The sequence below is a fragment of the Euphorbia lathyris genome, chromosome 3 (genome assembly GCF_963576675.1).
Source record: "Euphorbia lathyris chromosome 3, ddEupLath1.1, whole genome shotgun sequence".
NCBI classification, from domain to species: domain Eukaryota; kingdom Viridiplantae; phylum Streptophyta; class Magnoliopsida; order Malpighiales; family Euphorbiaceae; genus Euphorbia; species Euphorbia lathyris.
In genome coordinates this window covers 39,752,724-39,770,272 of record NC_088912.1, presented here as the reverse complement: position 1 = coordinate 39,770,272, position 17,549 = coordinate 39,752,724, and positions in this window count along the sequence as shown.

Below are 17,549 nucleotides of genomic sequence, written 5' to 3'. Positions count from 1 at the left end.
AAGATGAAGAATAGTAATGGTGAAATGTTAGAGTGGGGCCAAAGATGAACAGCAGTGCCAGGCTGGCTATCTCTTTCCCTTAATCGTCGGTGCTCTTTCAAATCTTTCCCATACATTATGTTTCCCTAAGCCTCTCCACCCACCGCCCTTTGATTTTCTTTCCCCATCATTATTCAACTCTTCTATTTACTCTTTTCTTTTTTATATTTCTAATTTTGGTGCCTTCTTTTTCTTTTATTATTATCATTTTTATACTATTTACAAAAGTTTAATATTAACTAATTAAAAAAGAGTAAAATTCTTTTTAAGGTTGATGGTCTTTAAAAAAAGAGGAATAAAAATAAGCAGCTACGTTAGGGCAATCAGTTAAACAGAAATTAAAAAGCTCGAAATATAAAAAAAAACAACATGGAACAAAATAAAAACGAAAAGATTGAGTCAAGACTGAGCCACTTCATTAGCTTGTTGTCTAATAAAATTGACAAAGTAATTTGTTATTTAAAAAAAAAAAAAGTGTGACAACTAATGATAGAACCAAACGCATAGATGTCATTCTTAGATGAGTGAATAGCATCCACAACGAGCTTAGCATCCAACTCAAAGATCATGTGTCGATAAAACAAAGCAAATCGCCCAAGAGATAGCTTGAAGGATGGCAAAAGCTTCACATTTTTTTACTTAAGGAATGCCATGAGAAGATCCAGTAGCTACAAAAGCACATCTGGAGTCACACAAAAATAGCATCAACTCCGATCTGAGAAGTATCAGAAAAAATTATTGCATCAGTGTTGCATTTAAGAAAATTAGGGAGACACCAAACTGGACCCTACAACACTAAAGACGTTAGTATCTGCTTTTTGATTCCTAGCTTTTACCCAGTCATACAACACATCCATAGTTACATACATAGTTTGGCGAGGGGAGATAGCATCATTCTTCCATAATTTGTCATTCCTTTGACACCAAAAGCTTTAAAGGAGCATAAGAAGCTTGTCTAGGATAGCCTTGTTAAAGCTTTACAATAAACTGAAGAAAATTCAACAAAGCTTTCGATTGAGGAAGCTTTCAAATTAATTAAACGAAATAGCCCAAATTCATGGAAACCTCTTTAGCGAAACCATAACTAACAAAAACATGCCAATTATCTTCAATGTCCATGCCACATAGAACACAACTATTGGCCACATTCAATCCCTTTCGCAAAATATTATGCCTGATGGGAAAACAGTTTTAAACAAACCTTCATGCGAAGTAGACTTTATAGGGAATATCAGCTATCCAAATCCTATTTCAGACCTTATGAGCAATGACGAATACATGATTGGTCTGGTCGGTGCTAATTTTACACATACGTGCCTAAAAAAATGCTAAATCGAACTCGCTCAATTTTTTATATATACATGTTATCATCTGATGGTCAAGGACCAATTTTTACGTATCGCTTTAAAACTTCTCAAAATTACGCTAGATTTGGACTACAAAAATAAGATTGAGTCGGTTTGAATAAACTTAGAGAAATTTCCTATCATATATCAATCAAGTTAGATCTTGTAATTAAATATAAAATCAATGAGTTAATTAACCATCTTGAACCATAATTTGTAGAAATATGGAGCCGAACCCATCCATGGTAGGGGTAGTTCCAATGGCTAGGAGGCCGAAACTATTAATGGTAGAGGTGGTTCCGGTGGCTGAGGGGGCCTGGCCCCTCCACCTCCTGTCTCCGCCACTACTTAGGAGCATGGAAATGCTCATTTGGAGATAAAACTGCGGTAGCAAAATGATACGCGCTCTTTACAGAAAATAAACTTGTTCTGCCACCATTCTATATGATTGAATTCAGATAACCTCCCAACCTAGGTGGCAAATTCAAATTTTATTGAACATCCCTAAGCACAAAAAGCTCCACTAAAAGCTTCACATCCCAGTCCAATGTATTAGGAATAAAAAGGTCACAACCCCTCAAATCCTCCATGTTATCAATGATGGGAGTTTGGAGCATCAAATTAATCATACCATGTGCAAAGAGTATTTCCAAACATTAATAGCGGTACCATCTCTAATATTCTATTGAAAACTATCTTTAAGTAATAATTGAGGATTCTAAAGACTCCTCCAGATATAACTCAGAGAATTCTCAATCGATCATTTATAAAATCCTCCTTAGCGTAATATTTAGCTTTGAAAATCGGGCTAACAAAAGAGTTTAGGTCAGTCATGTATTGCCAACCTTGCTTACCTAACATTGCTAAGTTGAATGCGGTGAAATCTTGAAAACTCAGTCTCCCATTGCATTTTTTATATTAAAAGGTAGGGAACAAGGAAATAAGGTTCGGGCCATCCCAACAAGGTTGGCACCCCCAGACAACCACTTCCGAACCCAAATCAATAAAAAGAATAAAAAATACAAATAATGTCAAAGAATGAAATGGTAAAACTAAGCGAACCGATATAAGTCTCGCTCGTTACAGTTTTCACGGAAGAGATGGACACCAAGATAATGGAACAACAGTGATCCAATCCTGATTCCATTAATCCCAGTAAGACGAGCCCTCCGCCTAGCCGTAATAGCACAACCAAAGAAGGATTCTGACTTCTGTCAATTAGCATATTGACCACAAAGAGAGCCATAATGTGTAAAAGTCGCATGCAGGGTCCAAAGATTAGAATAAGAAGCTCTAAAGAATACAAGGACATCATCAGCATAGAGCAAGTGAGTAGGGAACTGAAAAGAATGGGAATAAGTCACATGAATAAGACTTCTCGCCAACACCAAAGATGAAAGCAGCATACTAAGGTAATCCTCAGCAATCCCAAATAAAATAGGGGACAAAGGGCCCCCCTGACGAACTCCTCTAGAACAAGAGAAATAGCCTTAGGGACCCACTGAGGTCATAATAGAAATCCGAGCAGAAGAAAAAATATTAAGGATCCAATCATGGAACGGCAGGGAGAAGCCAAAAGCCTGAAGAACCTCAATTAGTTCCAATCAAGCGTGTCAAAAGCCTTTCGAATGTCAATTTTCATACCCATATTACCGCCAAAACATTTTTTATCAAGAATATTCACAGCAATACAATGACGAATGTTCCTTCTTTTTACAAATCCAAACTGGTTATTAGAAACAATCTTGCTAGCAACCTGAGCCAACCTATCCGCGAGGATCTTAGTTATTATTTTATAGCAAAAATTGCTCATAATAATTGGACGAAATTGATCAATTGTAATTGCTCCATCCACCTTGGGAATCAGGGCTATGATGTTTGAGTTCAGACCAAGGGTAATGGAACCATGTTCAAAGAACCAAAAAACCATAAGACACACATCAGCCCTAACAATATCCCAACCCCATTGCATTTAGAAACACAAAATCTCTCCCAAGACATTCATTAAATAAACTTGGGACACGACTATTTATATAACAATTGAGAGGTTATTACTAAATAGAGGTTGGTACAACAAAAAAATCTCAACATTTTAAAAGTTTAAATGTAAACATCAATGAAAATATTAAATATTTTTAGACTTTCAAATTAGAATTTGTGTTTGCAACTCATATATAGAGGCATAGTTTCTTAAAGTGGGACTTTAAAAATGTATAACAAATAACATTTTACCAATTAAGATTGACTTGAATGGTTAAATATCTCAAGTCGTTTACTCTAGATTTCGAGTTTGAGTCCTAGCATACACATAAAGCATTACTTGGGAGAAGATTCACCTAAAAGATGCCCGACGAGCCTACATAAGTGTACCATTTTACTTAAATGTAGATAAAGGACACTTTTGACCTGATTTGGTAAAAAAAACATGTTTACTCCCCCATTCTGAATTATATGCCGTTTAAGGAATATATAATTTTTTTTTTTGAATTATAAGTCATTTTTACTCGATTTCACTCATTTTTCCAATTTTTCATTTGCTAAAAATTCTCATTTTAATAACGCATCTTTCCAAGAACATGGAAAGTTTATGAAAGAATATTGGGTGAGAATATGTAAAAAATTGCGCCACTTATAAATTTATCTATTTTAATCATATTGTAATTAATGAGAATAGAGTAAATATTGTGTGGGAATTAGTCATTCAATAATAGATGACGCGGTGTTTTATATCTATGTGTTTGGTCTTTGAATGTTGAATAAGCTTCTTCACTAGATTGATTGCACTTGTGTTGTCACATCGTATAGGGATATGATCAAATTTTAAACCATAATCTTGTAGATGTTATTTTATCTAAAGGATTTGTGCACGCAATTACTCACATAGACATATTCAGCTTCAGTTACAGAAGTAGTTATAATAGTCTGCTTCTTACTTGATCATAAGATCAATGCTTGACCCAAGAATTCACAAGTACATATGTACTTTTTCTTTCTAGTTTGCATCCCACATAGTCAACACCACTGTATCCAATAGGATCAAATTCTTTGCATTTTGAATACCAAATTCCTACATCTAGAGTTCCATTTAGATATTTAAAAATTCTTTTAATTGCAGACTCTTTAGGGTTTAGCTTGAAATCTAGCACATAAAATAAATTTTAAACGGAATATCAAGTCTACTAGCAGTAAGATAAGGTAAAGAACCAATTTTACCTCAGTACTTCTTTGTATCTAAACTTTTGACTTTTTCATCTTTGTCCAGTGACACTGTTGTGCTCATATGTGTTTTATCACTCTTTGAGTTTTCTAACTCATATTTTTTCACAGTTCCTTCACATACTTGGACCGACACAAGAAATTTCCTTTCTTTCTTTATTTGTTTTGTAAACTAAGAAAAAAACTTAATTCTCTCATCATTTATATTTCAAATTCACTATGCATATCTTGAGAAAATTCTAGCACAATAACTCATTAGTAGAACCAAAGATAATATCATCTATATAAATTTGTATAATTAAATTCTTTATATTTTTGTAAATAGAGTTGTTTGAACTTTATTTTGTGAAAAACCCCTTTTAATAAGAAAGAGCTTAACCTTTCATTCAAGCTCTTAGAGCTTGTATCAAATGATAAAGAGCTTTGGTTAGTTTATAGACATAATTAGGGTGATGACTATCTTCAAATCCTGGTGGTTACTTTAAATATATCTCTTGAGTAAGGTATCGATTCATGAATGTAGTTTTCACGTCTGTTTTATATAACTTGAAATTTTTGTAATAAAAAAATGCACATAACATTCTAATTACTTCTAATCTAGATAATAATGCAAAAGTTTCATCATAGCTTATGCCTTCTTGTTGATTGTATCCTTGAGCTACGAGTCTAGCTTTATTTCGCACAACATTTTTTTAATTCATCTAACTTGTTCTTGAAAATCCATTTAGTTCCAACCAATGTTTGATCTTGGGTTTAGGAACTAGTTCCTGGAAGAAAATCTGATGTCCCCATTTTAGTGTTCCCTTCTATGTCCCTCTCACAAAAAGTAATCACTTTAATATGGGTTCTCCTAGTTGATAAAATATATTATTTGAATTAAATAGGGATTAATTTTTGTGAGAGGGACATAGAAGGGGACATTGAAATGAGGACAACAGATTTTCTTCCCTAGTTCTCATACTTACTTTCTTTTGAACTGATCGAGCTCTTCTTGCATAGTCATGATCTAAATTTTATATATCTTCAACTTCTTTGAAGTTATTTGACTCCAGTTTAGAAACAAATGCAGTATTAGCAAAATATCTTTGTAATTGGCTTATTGTCATTACCTTTTTAGTAGGACATTCAATAAGATTTCCCACATAATGATATTTATGAAATCGGAACTCTTTAGGTAGATCATTGTGTTGATTTTCTTTTTGTTGAAGTACAGTAGTGTTGTCATCATCATCATCTTCATTTGCATCTTTTTGTTTTTAGTTTTTCAGTTTCCTTATCTTGTCTAGGAACATTTTTAACATCTATATTTTTTGAAGAAGGATTAGGTTCATCAAATACAACATGTATAGTCTCTTCCAAATTTTTTTTTTGTTAAAAATCCTATTTGCTTTACTATGTGATGAGGATCCTAAAAACATACATACTTTAGATTTTGAATCGAATTTAACAAGATATTCTTTATTGTTGAAGATAAGACAAACAAACTCAAATGCATGAAATATTTTATGATGAGTTTTCTTTCATTCCATAATTCGTATGGAGTTTTTTTTTAGAATGTGTCTGATTAAAGCTCTATTTTAAAATATAGCAAATTGCATTTATAGGTTAGCTCAAAAATACTTTGACACATTATTTTTATTTAACATGGTTCTAGCCATTTCTGTAAGAGTTCTATTTTTCCTTTCTACTACATCATTTTATTGAGGATTTCTTGGTTTAGATTAATTATGAGAAATAACTACAGAATGATTTAAAAGATGATTTTCAAATATTTTTCCATGATCCCCTCTAGTAGCAACAATATAAAGGTTTTTCAAATACTGTAATTTTTACCAAGATGTGAAAAGTTTTCAAATATTTCATCTTTGTGTTTTAAAAACAATGTCTATGTAAAATGAAAATAGTAATTACTTATGACTAATGCATGTTTCTTACCACCAAGATTAGTTGGATGAATAGTGTAACAATTCTAATGGTATAGAGGTATAAGCAACTCCTTTATAATTAAATAAGATTATAGTTTGTGTACCTCTTTGACATGCATTACAAACATGAGTTTTATAGAAATCAATTTTAGGCAAACCATTCATTAGATCTTTTTTGAAAGTTTTGAAACAGTATGCATGCTTACATGAGTTAATCTACGATGCTAAAGACAACTTTCTTTTTCTTGTGAGATAAGAAACTTGTCATAAGTAAGAGACTTTGTATTGAGCAAATAAATATTACCAAGTCTAGGTATGATGAATAAAGTCATTCTTGATGCATTTTGCACCTCACATTTTTTTAGTAAAAAAATAACTCTTTTACCTTTATCACATTATTGACTCATACTAAGAAGGTTATACTTTAAGCTTTTCATTAGTGAAACATTTTTTATAATTAGATTGACTCCAATTTGATCTATACCAATGATAAGACCTTCTTGATTTTCTCCAAATTTGACACTATCTCCCTTAAGTTGTTTTGCTTGGTGAACTTGCTTTTGTTACTAGTAATGTGTCTTGAACAAGCAATATCAATATACCAACCGCAAGATTCAAGAGTGCGTTTTAAACTAACCTATAAAATAAGTTAATGAGATTTAGGTACCCAATTTACATTGGATCCTTTAGAGTTAGGCCCTGTTCTTTTTGACTTAATTTCAGCATAAGTAAGTTCAGTTCAGTTAAGTTCAGTTCAGTTCAGTTAACTTAAGTTAAGTTCAATTAATTTAATTTCAATAATTATTACTATTATTTATATATAATTTATAATTTAATATTATAATTTATAATTTGATATTATTTATATTCTTCATTATTTATTGTAATTATAATTATTTATATATAATTTATAATTTAGTGCATCTTTATTTATTATAATTATTTATATATAATGTATTATTCTTTACTATTCTTTATATATAATTAGTATTATTTATATATAATTAATCATTATTTATTATAATTGTAATTATTTATATATAATGTATTATTATTAATTATCATTTATATATAATTCATAATTATTTATTATAATTATAATTACTTATATATAATTTATAATTTATTATATATAATTTATCATTTTTTATTATAATTATAATTATTTATATATAAAATATATCATTATATATATAATTTACTATAATTATAATTATTTGGTGTAGTTAAGTTAAGTTAAGTTAAGTTCAGTTCAGTTCAGTAGCATTCAGTTCAGTTCAGTTCAGTTAATTTAATTTAATTTAATTTCAGTCAAAAAGAACAGGGCCTTAGTGTAATTAGATTTATTTCTCTTTGGAACTTAAATTAACTTTCCTTTAAAAAAACCTCTTTTGTATTTACATGTTTGAATAATATGATTATCATGGTTACAATAAAAACATGTAGTTTTTTTCGTTGTATGAGGAATCTTATAAGTAGAATGTGACTGACTGTTCTTTTGATATTTCTGGAATTTTAATGCTTTCAAAGAGCTGTTAATTGAACTTGATTTTTGAAACCAATTCTAGATTTTGCATAGGAGTTTTCCTGAGATGTTAATATCTTTTCAAGCATATATTATCTTTATGAGTAAATCTTGTAAAGTTTAAGTTCAATTTTTTACATTTACTTTCAAGATTGATAGTCTTGATTATTAGTTCATGATTTATCTCTTCAAGAAATTTGATCTTTCTTTTGCATTCAAGATTGGCCTTTTTCATCTCAATATATTTATTGTTGTATCGTTTGTACTTTGAGATGGTTTCTTGAGACAAATCATAAAGTTCACAATAAGCCTCAATTATTTCAAAATGAGATACAAAGTTTAGAATTACCAAATTACTTTCTTCTTCTTCTTCACTTGACCATGTATGCGTTGCTTCCTATATTTGTTGATCTTTTGCCATTAAGCATATTTAAGAAATTTATTCATCATTTTATTCGTCACTTGAAGATGAGCAGTCACTATCACTCAATGTTGCAACCATGGTCTTTTAGTCTTTCTTTTTAAAATGCTTTTTTGATCTTGGATAATGTGGTTTGATATGGTCAGATTTTTTGCAATTGAAACATATGACATTGATAACACGGGGAAAAATCCTTGATCAGAGCACGTCCCTGTGAGGCGCCTTTGGGATCGGCCGGGGACACTCCGATGCCAAAGTCAGTAAGGAAGATCAAGAGAGCAAACTGAATTGACAAAGAATAAGTGAATGCGTGTACCTTGATAGCCTAGGGATGTAGGCTATATATAGTTGGGGAATTCGTAACCTCTAGGTAACTAGAAAGTCTCCATTAATGCTCATTTAATGGCGGTTACAAGTTACTCTTAACCTGGTGGTTTAAGACTATTAATGATTCATTTAATGATCTTTATGGCCGAGTTGGCGGTTAGCCATTACTGTGATGAATCAGGTGAAAGAGGAGATTCGCCTCATAGGTTCGCCAGCGGATCTCACTGAGCTGAACCGTGGAGATCCGCCATCTGGTTCTTCTTGCGGCGTTCTCAAGGTGAATATCCCTTTTGGTCCTTGGGATAATATTCTTTGATCCGTCAAGGCATATGTACGCTCTCCTTGAGAGATATGGCGGGTCTCTGCTACTTGCTCTCATTGGGCGTATCTCGCCATGGTCCACGTGGCGTGGCATAGTGCTAGAAACTCCTTCTTTTTCCTCATTATTTGCATATTCTCCCCTGCATTAATTATCATTAATGCCACATTAATCATGTATAAATATCTCTTTTAGAAGGAATAATGGTTTGCCATTATTTCTATTAATTTTCCCTTATTCTTTATTCAAGAATAATTTGGTTTGTTATCAGAAACCCCCCTAAAGGTATAAAAAGCTCTTTAGGACTGTCTAATCGTATTCCATGCTATTGATCTTTTAAGTGTTCAAACTTGTCATGAATTTTCCGAAGGTTTCAATCTTGTTATGAATTTTCCGAAGGTTTCAAACTTGTTATGTCTCGAGGTAGGTGGCCAACCATATCCCTAGAAGCTTATGATAAGCTTCATGGATTTCTTTCCCTAGGATCCAATATATGGAGATTTTTACGTTGTCTGTGAACTCTGACCGTTTATAAGGAGAAATGCCTTAGAGATCCGCCCGTGGATCTCATATGGCTTAGTCTTGATGATCAACTTGCTACCTATCTTTGAGTGATCTGTCCAAGGCAACTTAGAGTAGGTGGCCAGCCATACCCTTGTATGAAAACCTTTGTGAAGGCTTGAACCTTGGTGAAGGTTTGTGTGCTTGGTATTCCTTTTGAGGGAATCAAGCTACCGTAAGCGTTTGATCTGCTTCCTCTCTTTGAGGTGGATCAATCTGCCATAGGTGTAGAAAACTCCTCTTTTTGAGAGAAGTTTTGAAGGATGTAAAGATCTCACGTCTGAGAAATGTTTTAATCCTGGCGGTGATCAGGGCTTGATCCGTCGTGTTTTATTTTTCTATCTTAGAGGAAAGTGGACCCGCCCTAGATGGGGCCATTTGTTCCTACCGTATAGGATTATGATTCGCCTTAGGGACTTCTTTTCTTCAGTTCTGCCATATTGAGGAGAATGACCCGCCCTTAGGTATCAGTAAGAATGATCAGCCATTTAGGGACCTTTGTGCATTTTATGGAGGCGAGACTTTGTTATTTCTATGATGAAGATGCGGATTCATTAATTTGATGAAAACGAGACTTCATTAATTGGATAAAGACGAGGCTTTATGAATTGGATGAAGACGAGGCTTCATTAATTGAATAGGATGAAGACGAGGCTTCATTACTTAGAGATGAAGACGAGGCTTCATTACTTGGAGATGAAGACGAGGCTTCATTACTTGGAGATGAAGACGAGGCTTCATTATTTGGAGATGAATCCCTTTGCTTTCCAGAACTATTTTTACTAATGCATTATATCTTTTAGCAAGTAATTTTCTAGAATCTGGTTTACGATTTCTCCGATTGTTTAGGGTAGGTGGCCAGCCGTACCCCAATGTGTGAACCTTTGTGAAGGTTTAGAAGCTGTTCTATTCCTTCTAGAGGAAGTAAAGCTGCCCAGGGGATTAACTTGCTACCTATCTTTGAGGTGAAGCGATCCGCCCGTAGGACTTGTGAACCCTTCTTTGGGAAGGGAGTGAGAGAGTGTAAAGTCCTTGCGTCCAAAGAATGTTTTAACTCGTTTATGGTGTCCGACCGAATGGTGTCCGACCGAATGGTGTCCGACCGAATGGTGTCCAATCGAATGGTGTCCGACCGAATGGTGATCATCTAAAGATGGATCCGCCCATGAGAGTGTTCTCCTATCTTTGAGGAGAAAGTTGAGCTTATTTGAAAGCTCCTGAGGGTTTGTGCTTCTTACCTTTATGGAAAGGGGATCCGCCCGTGATGGGATCAATTGTCCTATCTTTGAGGTAATTGATCCACCTGTGGAACTTATGATTCGCCAGCCACTGGACTTATATCAGCACTAAAAGCTAGGCAAGTGAATATAAGAAGTATGGCGAGAAAGAATAAATTATAAAATATAGGATACTATAACAGTTTAATGCACATATAAGAATATGTAAAAATACTGATTTTAGGCCCATGGTTCCGTCTTTTCTGAGCAACTAGAACCACATCCTTAATGATGTTTAACTTATGAGTGATCATATCTGGGCTTATTCCTGTACGGATCTCATTCTCCTATGCAAATAGGCTTTCAGACTCAATGATGTTTAATCCTTTGGCGATTCGTACCCGCTTTCCATCAGCAATAAGGAGCGTTTCTGTGTCGCCCAAAGCTGTAGTGACAAGTTTATATTTCTCACCTTCGTCCTCTTTGGATTGTGGGCGAATTGATAGTGACGCTGAGTAGGTCTCTTGAACCGTCTTTTGGTTCCCGCTAATCATTACTCCTCCTTTGTTGGTGAGAATGTACCTATAGTGATGATATTGCAAGAACTGCCCGTGTCTACCATTACCCGCCTCATTTCATCTTCCATCCTTCAATTGTCAACGCATCTGTATGTGGAGAGATTACTGGACCTGTTTCTGCAAAAGGAGCAATGGAGGGATGTTTTATCTAGAGCGGATATTTTTTGCTTTTTCCATGGGTGGCTGATACCCTGGTCCATCCGCCATGACATTAATGACATTTTTGAATTTATTTTTGGGATCTGTCTTCTGCTTGTCATCTTGTTATTTGTTATTCTGGACAAAGCTATCTAGTTTGCCAGCTCCCAGCAAGCTTCAGTGTGGTGGCCAACCAAAGGGTGGTAATAATCTTAGATTGGTTACCCCCTCAAATTTGACCACTGGAATATTTATATTACTTGTACTAAAGTCCTGTTTATGGAGGAAGAACCCCGATTTTTGTCTTTCTCACGATCTCGATTGTGAGATTCGCCTTTGGTTTTATGTGATGGAGATAACGATTCGCGGCGTATGTCATCTACCTCCCTGAATGCTTTGCATCGTTCAATTAGATTCGCCATATTGCGGGGTTTTCTCCGGATCAGATCCTCCTGTAAGCTTTTACATGTTGTATTTTTGGCCAATGCTTCTGCAGCTGATCCACCGCCGCCTGAACCGCCTATATGTAATCGGTCATGACCTCCTTGGTTTCCTACGGGGACATGACCAATGTCTCCTGGTCGGGAGGATGATGGTGGTGGGCCGGTACTCCGGGGTGTATCAATAGGCCTCTTACTACGTCAGCGTATTGGAGAGGGTGGTGACCTACCTCTGCGAGAAGAGCCCTGTCTTCATGGCGAAGATGTTTTACGATGCTTCTCATTCGAAACTGACATTTGCACAGTTTTGTAGTTAGCTCAAGACATGAAAGTTTTGTTTATCCAATTTGGCAATTCATCAACCCATAATGGCCTTAATAGTTAGGGACAGTTACATGATGATCACAAATTGATTTAATATGTTCAATTCTCTTACGTCGGTAAAAGAAATTCTAATAATGTCAGATAAACAGTTTTTATATGAATAAACACATCCTTGTAAAAAAGGGAATGAAATAACCGTTTGACAAAACAATATTCAAAAATATGAATTTTTGATATTAAAAGTACTAAATAGGAGAAAAGCCATATATAGATGGTGAATTGTACAAGGAAAACCAAATATGATTTTTTGCAATTTCTTCTAATAATTATATGCATGTTCACCCAAAAGACCGACTAGATCTAAATCCTTTGCAATTACATGAGCAATTTTATGATATTTTAATATCAAATGACAAAATCACATTGAATGGATGATTTTTCCTTTTGTAAATCCCAAGATCACGGGTCTTATACATGCGTTTGTACTGGTTCAATGATAATATCATATTACACTTGTCATGCATAAAAATATGAGGGCATAGTAAGCATGCAAGGTTTAATGAAAGATTTGCGTCTATGACTTCACCTTTTACAATTTATTAGATTTATCATAATAACATGTAACGATATTCATAGCACTTTATAAGAGTGAGGGATCTCAATTTTCTTTAATAAAAAATGGAATAAGAAATGGGAGGAAACTTATCTTTTTCATCATAAAATTCCAGATTTAATGTAGAAAACTCTTTCCCACCAATATATGGAGAACCGTATCTTTGGATAGATTTGTTGTACTGATTGAGCCAAAGTTGGAGATTGTGATTTCTATTCTGTTGACTCCATTGTTTTGTTCTTTGTGAAACTCTATACAATCAAGATTTTGTGATCTTCTGTTTGTTAGAGATCCACGTTCACCGCACCAATTGATAACACGGGGAAAAATCCTTGATCAGAGCACGTCCCTGTGAGGCGCCTTTGGGATCGGTCGGGGACACTCCGATGCCAAAGTCAGTAAGGAAGATCAAGAGAGCAAACTGAATTGACAAAGAATAAGTGAATGTGTGTACCTTGATAGCCTAGGGATGTAGGCTATATATAGTTGGGGAATTCGTAACCTCTAGGTAACTAGAAAGTCTCCATTAATGCTCATTTAATGGCGGTTACAAGTTACTCTTAACCTGGTGGTTTAAGACTATTAATGATTCATTTAATGATCTTTATGGCCGAGTTGGCGGTTAGCCGTTACTGTGATGAATTAGGTGAAAGAGGAGATTCGCCTCATAGGTTCGCCAGCGGATCTCACTGAGCTGAACCGTGGAGATCCGCCATCTGGTTCTTCTTGCGGCGTTCTCAAGGTGAATATCCCTTTTGGTCCTTGGGATAATATTCTTTGATCCGTCAAGGCATATGTACGCTCTCCTTGAGAGATATGGCGGGTCTCTGCTACTTGCTCTCATTGGGCGTATCTCGTTATGGCGTATCTCGCCATGGTCCACGTGGCGTGGCATAGTGCTAGAAACTCCTTCTTTTTCCTCATTATTTGCATATTCTCCCCTGCATTAATTATCATTAATGCCACATTAATCATGTATAAATATCTCTTTTAGAAGGAATAATGGTTTGCCATTATTTCTATTAATTTTCCCTTATTATTTATTCAAGAATAATTTGGTTTGTTATCAGACATCTTGTTGAGTATATTCTATACTTTATCTCATTTGTTAAAGTTTTTCTATTTTTTTCTTCAGAATTTTTAAACTGTCTAGATAGAATAACTTCATCATATTCGAATTTCGTCTCTGATGCATCAGTGCCTGAATCAGCTTCCAAAACAATATTTTTTTTCTCATCACTGGTTCGACTATTGATTGAATTGATCTACATTTCCTAAGTAAGCAAATACCCTATGAATTCATCATATGAATAGTTTGACAAATCTTTAGCTTCATCTATTGTTGCGAGCTTTAAATCCCATATTGCTACATTGTTAATTTCTTGATAAGTTCTTCATCTATGTATTATCTTCCTAGATTCTTTAAACTGTTCATAATTGTGGTGAATCTAGTGTTCATGTTAGATGTGGATTTATTTTGCTCCATCTTGAATAGCTAGAACTCTCCTACTAGAATGTTGATTTTAATCATTAGAATCAAGTTAACATGAAACATATTTGTACCTTTAGCATTCACGAAGATTTTGTTCCAGTTATTTTGATCAAAATCATTTTCTGATTTAGAAACAATTTTTCCATCAACAATAGCTGCAAGAATATAAGGTCCATCATTGATTAATCTCTAGACCTGTATATCCTACTACGCCAAATGGCCTCTCAGACGATGGTTAAAAACCGCCGTCTCGTAAGATATAAATCTGTCACGGGGCTCGCTATCATCTGATTTACCTTTAGATGACGGTTACATTCTGTCATGTGAAGGCACATCACATGACATTAGCATATTTGCGTGATGTCATATTACTCGTGTTACGATGACAACTTATTTATTATTACCGTCACCTTTAATTTAATCGCATGACATCCTAATAATTAAAAACGTCAATTATACATATTGGAAATTGGCATATTTAATTTATGATGACAATTTGTATAATAGTTTATGCCGTTCTAGCTTGTTTTAGATGACATATGTCTTAATCAAGCATGTCAATGGATTTATTTTCAGATGACAGATTCGTTTATTTTAATGTCTTTTTTATTGTTGTTTAGATGACAGTTTTTTTTTATAAATAAAATGTCACTTTTTGCCTTCTTTTTCGAATGAATTTCTAGTTTTTACCTGAATAATGAAACATACTCAAATGAACATAAAATTCTGTATATCAATGGTTTTAATTTTATTGAAAACCAATGCTCATAATCTGTTTACATTTGTACATATAAATTTCTGAATTAAAACTCAAAAAATAAGCAATACATATCCAATTTCTGAAACAAATCGATCTTGATGTATCTGCATATCTTGAAGTCATTATTAGGTCTATAATCCCAAAGTTTTGATATCTGCAAAACCAAATACAGGTCATTAATACACTAACATCATTACACAAAACCCTAAACGCACTAAGGACCTTTCCCCTTTCACGACCCTTCACTTAGCCACTATCATATCAGTATAAATAATAAGCTTTTCAATCGTTCAGTTGTATACACTGTCAATCCATACATTCAACCTAGAAAACTTACATTGTATAATGGATAACCTTGCAAGTCTTCAGGAAAAGGTAATTTCAGACCTATGACAATTGTACCTGGAGAACCCAGGGTGGCTTCTGGCCATCGAAGGTATTACATTGTTAATCTATATTTTCTTCTTTAACTCTTCCTGATTTCATCTTTCTACTTGTAATGATTCTTCTTATCTTTAATGATAACAGGTCCTCTGGATGATAGCTTCTTAAAATGGGCGGTCAGAATAAAAGGCCCCCAATATACCCCATATGAAAGGGGTGTATTTCAAATCCGAATCAGCTACCCTTTGGAGTTTCCAAACAGACCTCCAATAGTAATATTAACTTATCTCATTAAGATATATGAACCTACATGACATTGTATATACACATACACTAATCAATGTATCCTCTTATTCTTAGTTTCGCTTCAGGACTAAGATTTATCATCTTAACATGACTCTTGAGGGGATGATTTCTCTTCCCCGTCTCCTTTCTCACCCTCCCTATCCCATTGCCACGGTATAGATTTGCCACAATTTATCCAGTTCATTTGATAAACACTTAATCATGTTTGTGATCTAATTAGTTTATACATTTTGTAGCTGTTGTGGCATATATATGATCTACTAGTACAACCCCTCACTGAGGAGCCGTTTCCTGGGCAAGAAGAAGTTGCTGAGCAATACCTCAGCAACATGGAAGATTATGAGGGGCTCGCCTGGAGATGGACTGAGGAGCATGCAATGTGGATATGAGCTCCAAATGTGGTTATCTTTAAAATTCCAAATCTCATTTACTATCATATAGTAAAGGAGATTTGGAATTTCAAGGATAACTGAATGGCAACACTCACCCCCCTTTTTTGTAATATAACGTAGAACTTTCTATTCAGTTCATATGTATATGTATATTCAAGTCACATCAAAAGACATCTTATCGTTTGCAAGTCATATCAGAATATTCAAGTAGCCTAAATTGACCCGTTACTACATGCTTCATACATGCTCAATGAACTTTTTACAATGTTCCTGCCACTTAGATTGTACTAGTTGAAAAATGAACATGGTAATGAAGTCTATGATGTTGTCACCACAAGGGACTCTCTTTGTGCTGAATGCATCATAAACATATCACCATGCTGAATGCTTTTGTTTATGATAACAATCCAAGTGAAAAGGAACATCGTAAACAAGATACATATACTCATACAAATAAACATGCTTCATACATATACACATACTCAATTAGTTCTAGAAGTATAACTCGTAGATATAAGAGTATAGTCAATCACAATGAACATTCAAAGCTTAAGAGTATGTCTAATCAGCTACATGCTCAATGAACATTCATACACATACTCAATGAGTTCTATCTTCCTAAATAGAACATCAAACATAAACATGCTTCATACACATACATATACTCAGTCAGTTCTAGCAGTAACAGTTATAGTAGTATAACTCGTAGATATAAGAATATGGCCAATCACAATGAACATTCAAAGCTTAAGAGTATGCCTAATCAGCTACATGCTCAATGAACATTCATACACATACTCAATGAGTTCTAGCTTCCTAAACAGAACATCAAACATAAACATGCTTCATACACATACACATACTCAGTCAGTTCTAGCAGTATAACTCGTAGGTATAAGAGTATGTCCAATCACAATGAACATTTAAAGCTAATCAGTTACATGCTCAATGAACATTCATACACATGATCAATGAGTTCTAGCTTCCTAAACAGAACATCAAACATAAACATGCTTCATACACATACACATACTCAGTCAATTCTAGCAGTATAACTCGTAAGTATAAGAGTTTGGTCAATCACAATGAAAATTCAAAGCTTAAGATTATGCATAATCAGCTACATACTCAATGAACATTCATACATATGCTCAATGAGTTCTAGCTTCCTAAACAGAACATCAAACATAAACATGCTTCATACACATACACATACTCAGTCAGTT